This window comes from Ctenocephalides felis, unplaced genomic scaffold, assembly GCF_003426905.1.
Source record: "Ctenocephalides felis isolate EL2017-DRISC unplaced genomic scaffold, ASM342690v1 CF-g0.4_SCAFFOLD_01886, whole genome shotgun sequence".
In the NCBI taxonomy this organism is placed as follows: Eukaryota; Metazoa; Arthropoda; class Insecta; order Siphonaptera; family Pulicidae; genus Ctenocephalides; species Ctenocephalides felis.
This window is the reverse complement of record NW_020538040.1, coordinates 7,621,340-7,629,253: the sequence shown is the minus strand read 5'-3', so window position 1 is coordinate 7,629,253 and position 7,914 is coordinate 7,621,340.

The following is a 7,914-nucleotide window of genomic DNA, read 5'->3' as shown; positions in this document are numbered from 1 at the left end:
GAGCGATATTGGACCGACGAAGAACATGGAAGGAAAATCAGTCTTAGAGGTAAGTAGAAAACTTAAAAAAAAATGTATTAGCCCAATGTACTATTTATACTATGAATTTTCCAGCAACAAGCCATGGAGGCTCTGTCTCATGCAGTAAATAAAATAGACAGTCGTCCCTTCGAGTTGATGATGACGCATTCGGAGATGCAGCCAGCTGGATACATCAAAAACAAGGCTGTTCTGCTGGCCAATTCCAGACTTATGGCCAAAAATACAGATCTGGCCAAACCTTTCTTCGATGTGGCTTTTGAATCCAGGAGCAAAATGAAGGAGATCAACAGGGAGCAACAGAAAGAGTTTCTGGCGAGACAGGAATTTCTAGGTAATAAGCAAATTTTATTAACTTCCGCAAGAAGTTTCTTATCATCCAAAAGTTCAAATCGCTAATTTTATGTTTTCTCGGCGTTTCAAGCCATTTTGAATCGAATGAGACCAAATGTGGAAAAAGTATGTGTGTGTGTGTGAGTGAACCGATTTTCTGCCGTAAATCGACGTTTTTCGGACCGATTTCAAAAATTTAAAAGCCATTCGATGTATCTCGATAAGGATTAGCGTTTATCAATTTTGCGCGACGATCAGCCAAGCCGTTTTTTGTAATTTGCAGAAAAGTGAAAAAATTTTCGTTCACGTTTTAGCCGGCAATTCTGAAACGGTTTTGAAAATTCAAAAACCGTTCGAAAGATATTAGTTGGGAATCGTGCTGATTAGTTTTCGGTAGAGATCGTCCGTTATTACAAAAATTCGTAATTTTAAAATTTCGTCAAAGTTTTGCTAAAATTAGTATCGTTTTTTGGCGTTTGTCAAAATTAGACCTTTGATCGACTTTTTCTCTAAAACGCCTGAACCTATTTCAAAAATTTAAAAGCCAATCGATGTATTTCGATGTGGATTATCTTTTAACAGTTTTGTGCGACGATCGGCTGAGCCGTTTTTTTGTAATAGCATGAAAGTGGAAAATTTTTCGTCCACGTTTTAACTCACGATAGTTAGTCGATTTTAAAAAGTAACTAGTGGTGTATGGTATCGTGCCTTAAGGTAAATTGCTGGAAATTCCCGTACCGTAACGAAATGTTCGAGGAAAATTAAATGTGTTCAAATAGATTATTATAAATAAATATTGTAACATTGTCTAATATTTATAAGAATTATATAAATTGAATTGCAAAGTTGAAAATATTTGTTTAAAGTATATTAGAACTATAGTCACAATTAAAAATTATATCTAAATAATTTTCGATAAATAAAAATTTAGAAAAAAATTGAAATAAGATAAAAAATCTAAAAATAATTGTTTTTTCAACACAAGCAGAAAGTTTTTTGAATCATTCAAATCTGACGCTTAGTTTTCTTGAAAACTGCCATTTTTTGCAAATTTTGCTCGGTATCTCCGAAACGGATGGACTTGCCTCTGCCAAGAACTAATCACCACTTCTTCCCGTCATTACGAATTGAATGTTATTTGAATCATCCAAATCGGATATTCTGTTCTCTCAAAAGCTCGATTTCTATTTTCTGCACTCTTTGCACCGTATCTCCGTAACGACTGGACATGCCTTTTTCAAAAACTAATCAACACATCTGCCTATCAATAGGATCGAATGTTTTTTGAACCATTTAAATCGGTTGATCAGTGCGCCTGAAAACGTGGATGAAAACTTGTATCCATGCATACATACACACACACATCAATTTTTTTTCTGAGGTATGACAAAATGTTCAGAAACAAAAATTTTATCTTTTGTTACAAAATATTAATTTAGTTTCTTTTTTCAGAGCCTATTCCAAATTCTTCTGAACACATCAAAACACCTATACCATCCAGGAGCAACTCTGCCCAAAATAACAATTTGAAACATCAGATGTTGCTTGAAAAATACAGGTCGACTAGATTCCCCAAAGATTTGGAACTTATTGTCTCAGACGGCTTGAAGAGCATTGGTTTACTTCAGAAATTCGATAGCACTGAAGGTAAAAACTGGTGAAGGTAAAAACCACATTATCATACAATAACAACTTTCTTGTTACAGGTGTAAGATCTATTGTGCAATCTGACAGTAACTCCGACAAAGATCCTTTCAAATCCTACAAGGAAGCGGTGGCTCGTACAGCTATGGAGAATCTACCAGCAACTTCCAAAAATTCTGTAAGCGTTTTTGTAGACTTAACAGAATCTACATCTACAGAATCATCGGAAACGTCTAGTGGCAGTGGAAAGTTTGAACATGATCCCCGTGCCAAGTTCATCCAAAGACTTTCCAAAGAAATACGTGATGCCACTGACAAGAAGGATCTTAAAGCTTTTGCTAAACAGGAGCAATTGGAAGCCAAGAACTTCTCGAGAAACATGAAGGACAGAAAGGCTAAAAAGAAGTGTAAAGTGGCAAATGCCAATCCTTCCGCAAAACAAAAAACTGTTGTTAAAAGTACCAAAAAGGCACCTAGTGGTGCTTCGAAAAGTGCTCCACATTTTAATAGTGCATCGAGAAATGTTCATGTTGAACAAAGTCCTAAACCTAAGACGAGGAAAAAGAAGAAAAAACCAGCCGGCAAATGAGGTTAAGGGATAATAGATCAATCTCAAGGTTAGTGAAGGTTTTAATAAGGTTTTGGTTTCAGGATGAATGAGAAATTAATAAGAAAACTATGCAAAAATGTTAATAATGGAGTGACTGGTCGTTGATGGATGAAGTAGTAGCCGAAATGCGTTTGAAGAACTGTTTATAACTCTCGAAGAATAATAATTGAAAATGAATGTGTCTATTGTCCTTTAATGTTGATTTCATATTTACTGAAATACAAAAAGTTCTACTGAAATTTTAAAATGACAAGAGCGTTTGTTTGTTATTTACAATCAAATAGTATTGGTATGTAACGTAACAGTTGTGACGTTGTACGTAACGAACACGTAACCCACGTGTAATTTATAGAAAGTACTAATGTGGATTCCTAATCGAAAAAATTTCGTAAAATTTTCAGGCGAATGAATTTGATTTTTTTCCAATATTTTAGTCAAAATCATTTAAATACCAGGGTGGGGCCAATTCTGTATGAAACTCTGATCGTGTTTTCATACATAATATGAAACGGCCCCATCCTTTGACGAAATTTATTTCGAATCTTGAAAATTATTGCTTTTTAGTTAATTTTTAGTTTCGTATTAATATTCAAGATGTTTTTTTGATGAAGCAAATTAAAAATCAAATCAAATAAATGATTTTATATACCAGATAAAACTGCCAGACTTGACTGATTTTTTTGTATTCGATATTTTTTTTTGCAATCTAAGTTTTTCAGTTTATGAAATTGAAATATTTAATTCCTTTCTATTTATTTTACATAAATACTTGAACATACAATTAAAATTTTCAGAGGACAGAAAATTGGAGATGGATTTTTTTTAACATTATCGAAAAAACATTGCTCGTATTTTTTCTTGGTAAATATTGTATGCATAGATTTAATCCATATTTTTTCATGCGCATATATTTATTTTATTCAATTTTAATCTAATTTTATTCTTCTAATTTTTATTAGATGTTATTAATTCTTATAATATTTTTATAAATTTCAAAAAGCACTCTATTTTTTGCCGGTTGCTTTAAATACGCCTGGTTGAATTGAAGTACAGAAAATAATATTCAAAGCGTTATACCAGGCGCATTTAATTTATAATATTTTATCATATTTTGTTCAAAAATTATTTAGTATTCTATTTTGTAATTCTCTAAGAAGATTTTTCCTAGAAAATTCAATTGCCTAATTTTGTTATCTCGACGTTTCAAGTTATTCTGAATCGTTTGATGCCAAAATTAAACTAATTGTAAGTGGAATTTTGCATTAAGGCGAATGACTTAATGCATGTATATTTCCCGACATGTGTAAATAATCGGCTTAAACAAAGATAAATCAATAAATAAAAATAAGAGTAATTTATAAGAATGCCAAATGAGAAACTATTGCAGATTATTCCATTTTGCACAATTTTTATTGCATATTTTCTAAAATCGCGGACGAATTTTCAAAATTTTTATAAAATAACTAAACCACTTTTCATAGGACAATAATGTTTTAGTATGTTCATTAAGACCACATACTCTATCGCCAAACATTCATTATGATTCATTAAAATCGTCAGGTTTTTTTTTTGATAATCAATTACGAAGAAACGGTCTTACCTATCTTTGTCTAAAACTAATCAACGCCATTTCCAAATAATCTCTTTCGAATAGTATTTAAATTTTCAAAATGGATCACAATTTTGGCTAAAACGCGGCCAATTAGCTGTTCGTATCCAAAAACTTATCAACGCTAGTGCTTACCAAGTTTAATCGTTTTAAAATTAATTAATTAATTAATTAAATTGTTTTAGCCGTTTTTATTCGAGGACTATTAAATGTTTTCAAATATTTTATTATAAATACTGTAACATATATATGTTATAAACGAAACTTAATCAATCGAATTTAAAATTAAGGGCAATGTCTAATACTTACAAGAATTATATAAACTGAATTGCAAAGTTAAAATTATACATTTGAAGTATATGAGTGAGCTTTAGAACTTTAGCCAGAATTCAAATTAAAATTCGAATTATCTTCGATATTCAAAAGAAATATTTTTTGTAAATTAGAAAAAAAAATTTTTTTTCAAAAGCAATCGTTTCATCAACACAAGCAGAAAGCTTTTTAAATCATTCAAATCGGATACTTAGTTCTCTCAAAAACTGTCATTTTTTGTACATTCTTCGAAACGGCTGGATTGCCTTTGCCAAAAACTAATCACGATTTCTCCCTATCATTACTAATTGAATGTTTTTTAGATATTTTTAGATAATTCAAATCGGATGCTCCGTTCTCTCAAAATCTCGATTTCTGTTTTCGGCACTCTTTGCTCTGTATCTCCGTAACGGCTGGACTTGCCTTTGGCAAAAACTAATCTCGATATCAATAGGAATGGATTGCTTTTTGAACTTTTCAAATCGGTCTATCCGTACGCCCGTCGGAATTGTCGACGAAAAATTGTCTCCACACAAATACGCACACACACACACATTCATTTTTCTGAATTATGCCAAAAATGTTCAGAAACCTTCAAAACGTGAAGATATGCAAAAAATCTCAATTTCGATTTTTGGCCCATTACTATTATATAACTTTATCCTACGGGAAGTTAATAATTATTATTAATTTTAATGTGTTTGAGAGATGTCAATTGGAAATATCAAAGCTTAGGATCAAGTGAAGCGAAAACTTTATTTTCGAAATAAACAGTTGAAAATTTAATCTAAATATCTAAATCTCAATTTCGGTTGATTAAGTCAACTGTTATACCTATCGGGAAGTTCATACACTTTTCTTAAGGCTAAATGCCGCTTTCAACTAGATTGAATATTCATTAGAAATATCAACAGTTTTAGAAATGAATATTTTGAACATTTTCAAACAAATATCGTCAGGATTATTTTCCCTTTAATCTTTTCTGTGTAATTTTATTTATTTCTGATGTGATATTTATTTATAAGATTGAAAATTCAGCAAAAACGGAGTTTCGAAGTCACACTTTGTATTTTAAGGATTTCTTTAAACAGGCCTGGTTATATGGCACTGAAATGGCATTTGTATTTTACATATAAACAAGCAAGGAATAATGTTGTGATAACAAAATTATAGATGGTACAGTTATCATAACATTCTCCCTTGCTTGATTATATGTAAAATACGTCTGATCGCACAACAAATGGACATTTTCATAATTTTCATTATGAATAACAGCATAAGATGGCATTGCCATGACAACGCACGGCAGAATTGCTCTATTAATCTAGCCAGAACAAATCTGGGCAGTTCTAATTACATTTTTTTTTAATTCCTGTGTCCAGTGCGGCCCTGTCCTTAATTCCGATGTTGCGCAATTTGCGTTGGAATAAAGTGTGCAATTTATGTAAATTATTCTCGAATGTATGTATATGTCGTATACAAATCAGTATGTTGTCCGTTGTTGGCTGTCAGTAGCCTGTCCGTATGTGCTTGACCTTGCCAATGGAGGAATACATTGACATTAGACCGAACCGGCCACATGGCATGGCATGGACAATGTAATAGTATAATAGATTATCTATTATATTATTATTGGCGACATTGTTAAATCGACATGAGATTTTATCTTATTTGTAGATTGGAAGATGAATTATTCATAAATTGGTAAGTTGAATGGAGATGTGGATGATAGATCTCTTGTGGTTTGGTAAAGGCAAAGGTAACAGTTTATTGATTTTTGTGTTATTGTTGGGTAATGTAATCAATCAGATACTTAAGATTCTATCAGATCATCAGCTAATAGTGCATAACGTTTAAAAGATTTCTAAGTCAAAAATGTTTCTGTAACAGATGTTCTCTTCCACCAAGTTAAAAGTATAACTAGTTGTCCATGGCATAATGCTTTTAGACAAATTGCTGATACCTTCCGCACTGTAATTTAATGTATTTTTTCTGAAATTTCGAAACGACTTAGCAATTATAAGATTTGTGAAAAAATTGACTTTTCTAAAAATTTTGAAACCCATTCAAGTCGATTGAATTATACTTAAGAGACGTGCTGATTAGTTTTTGGCAAAAACAGGTCTAGCCATTTCGAAGATACAGGGCAAAGAATGCCAAAAATGGTAATTGATTTTTTGAGAGAACGGAACGTCCGATTTGTATGATTCCAAAAATATTTTATTTGTATTGGCAAAATGAAGTACTGAGAAATTTTTGGGATGGTAAGTCTAGCGTTTCGGAGATCCATAAAAAAGTGACAAAATGCCATTTGGCGAACAAAATGATTATTAAACATACACATCAAATTATCATATATTTTATGGATCTTATGGATTTTATGGATTTCATTATTACCAGCGATTTTATGGAAATTTTGTTCGTATTCCTATGGGTGGTACAGAAACCAATGATTATTCGTTTGACAGCGACGCAGCGCTTGGGCGCTTCGATATTTCGACGTTAAAATAGCTATTCAGCGCGATTGCTTGGGAAAAAAATCTTAATTTTCAATGAATTTTTAAATGCAAAACAAAAAATCCAATTTTTCAAAAACTTTTTTTCAAACATTTTAAATTTCTAAAAATCTAATATTTTCAAAGTTTTCACAAAATTTCAAAGCTTCTCAAAGTTTTAAATTATGGTATGGGAAGTTATTTCTTTTCATCACTTTATTTTGACTACATTTGAGAAATTTGATTTGGAAGCTGATCTCCAAAGTAGTTAATAACGACTTTGAGAACTTTGATAACATTTGTAAAGATTGAACAGAATTGCTTTTTTGAACGTCATATTTTTTTTAAAAAAAAATTTTTTTTGAAGATTTTTTTTTTTGAAATTTTGAAAGTTTTGAATTTCCCTTCAGGTCTGTTGATCCATAAAGTAAAGTATGTTAAACATTATTTTCTAGATTTCCGAAACTTCTGGACTTTCTATATCTTTCGAAAACTCAATTGGCATTTTTGACATTTTTGCCCTTTATCTTCGGAACGGCTGAACCTGCCTTTGCCAAAAACTAATTCTACCCCTATCAATAGGAATCTAATGTTTTATTGAATTATTCAAATAGGTTGAGCGGTGCTCTCCAAATCGTCGACGAAAATTTGTATCCATACACACATATAAATTTTTTCTATGGTATGTCAAAATGTTCAGAAATCTCTGAAACCTAAAGAAACACAAAATTTTCATTTTCAAAGATTGTACGATTACAATAACTTACCCTATGGAAATTAAAAAAAAAATAAAAAAATTAAAAAAAAAACTTTAACCCTTATTTCCATTTTCACGCAATTAATCCTAAGTTTAATTCTGATCGCCTCAGGAA